Source organism: Nanorana parkeri, unplaced genomic scaffold, assembly GCF_000935625.1.
Source record: "Nanorana parkeri isolate BGI_ZX_2015 unplaced genomic scaffold, ASM93562v1 scaffold2090, whole genome shotgun sequence".
In the NCBI taxonomy this organism is placed as follows: domain Eukaryota; kingdom Metazoa; phylum Chordata; class Amphibia; order Anura; family Dicroglossidae; genus Nanorana; species Nanorana parkeri.
In genome coordinates this window covers 10,095-12,097 of record NW_017308358.1, presented here as the reverse complement: position 1 = coordinate 12,097, position 2,003 = coordinate 10,095, and the positions used below count along the sequence as shown (strand labels likewise).

Here is a 2,003-nt window from a genome sequence, read left to right as displayed (position 1 = left end):
ACTGCAGTTACCAATACCAATGCTGGGAGTTAGAATTGAGGTGACTCACAATTGTTGCAGTGAGTGAGACCAATGCCGAGGGTTACTATTGTGGCAACTGACATCAAAGCTGGAGGTTGTAATTGAGGATACACACCAGTAGCTATTATTGTGGTGCCTGAGACCAATGCTGGGACTTACCATTATGGCAAATGACACCAAAGCTGGGAGATATTACAGAGTTAACTAAAAAGGAATTACGAAAAGGCGACTGACATCCATAGTTGGAGCTATTGAGGGAAAGTTATACCAATTCTTGCAGCGACAGACCAATGCTGGAAGTTACTGTTGCAAATGTCACCGGCTATTATTGGGGTGAAAAAGAAATGCTGGTGGGGGGTTATGGAGGCAACTCACGCCAATGCTGGGGGTTATGACTGCGGCGACGGACACCAATGCTGGGGGTTATGACTGCGGTGACTCTCACCAATGCTGGCGGTTATTACTGCGGTGACGGACACCAATGTCGGCGGTTATTACTGCGGTGACGGACACCAATGCTGGCGGTTATTACTGCGGCGACGGACACCAATGCTGGCGGTTATTACTGCGGCGACTCACACCAATGCTGGCGGTTATTACTGCGGTGACTCACACCAATGCTAGGAAGCTGGTATTGGAGGTGACCGACAAATGCTGGAGGTTATTGCGGTGACTGATACCAATGCTAGAACGTTAGTACTGGAGGTGAATGACACCAATGCTGGGGGGCTATTACTGCGGCGACTCACACAAATGCTGGGGGGCTATTACTGCGGCGACTCACACCAATGCTGGGGACTATTATTGCAGCGACTCACACCAATGCTGGGGGTTATTACTGCGGCGGATGACACCAATGCTAGGAAGTTCGTACTGGTGGTGACTGACACCAATGCTGGGGGCTATTACTGCGGCAAATCACACTAATGCTGGAGGTTATAGGGCAGCATTGTGTGGGTTTCCTCTGGGTACTCCGGTTTCCTCTCACACTCCAAAGACATGCTGGTGGGTTAATTGGCTCCTGTCTAAATTGCCCCTGTATGTGAGATGGGGACTTTAGATTGTAAGCTCCTTGAGGGCAGGGACTGATGTGAATGTGCAACTATGTAAAGTGATGCGTAAAAATTGTCTGCGCTATATAAAATACCTGTAATAAATAAATTACTGCGGCAAATCACTCCAATGCTGAGGGTTATTGCGGTGAATGACACCAATACTAGAAAGTTGGTATTGGAGACGACTGACCCCAATGCTGGGGGCTATCACTGCGGCGACTGACCCCAATGCTGGGGGCTATCACTGCGGCGACTGACCCCAATGCTGGGGGCTATCACTGCGGCGACTGACCCCAATGCTGGGGGCTATCACTGCGGCGACTGACCCCAATGCTGGGGGCTATCACTGCGGCGACTGACCCCAATGTAATGACACCCAAATTGTGGAGGCTATCTCTGCGGCGACTGACCCCAATGCTGGGGGCTATCACTGCGGCGACTGACCCCAATGCTGGGGGCTATCACTGCGGCGACTGACCCCAATGCTGGGGGCTATTACTGCGACAGATGACACCAATGCTGAGGGTTATGACTGCAGCGACTGACACCAATGCTGAGGGTTATGACTGCAGCGACTGACACCAATGCCGAGGGTTATGACTGCAGCGACTGACACCAATGCCGAGGGTTATGACTGCAGCGACTGACACCAATGCCGAGGGTTATGACTGCAGCGACTGACACCAATGCCGAGGGTTATGACTGCAGCGACTGACACCAAAAGTTGGTAGTGAAGGCGACTGACACCAATGCTGCAATGCTGGAGGTGTCTAACCTTGCTGGTTAGAGGGGGGCAGGCTTGAAGACCTTGCCCGTTTGGCAGGGTGGATATGTTTGACACCCTTGCTTGTTGGGGTTTGGTTGCTTGGAAAACTTACCCATTAGGGAGGGGAGGTGGTCTTGACAACCTTGTCTGTCAGGGGGTCT

The 2,003-nt window shown here is 51.7% G+C and overlaps 1 protein-coding gene across 2 annotated transcripts in view; it reads right to left on the bottom strand.

Moving 5' to 3' along the window:
* Positions 1 to 2,003, bottom strand: part of COPS3 (COP9 signalosome subunit 3) — a 16,750-nt gene that overhangs the window by 13,111 nt on the left and 1,636 nt on the right. The gene's annotated exons all lie outside the window — the stretch shown is intronic.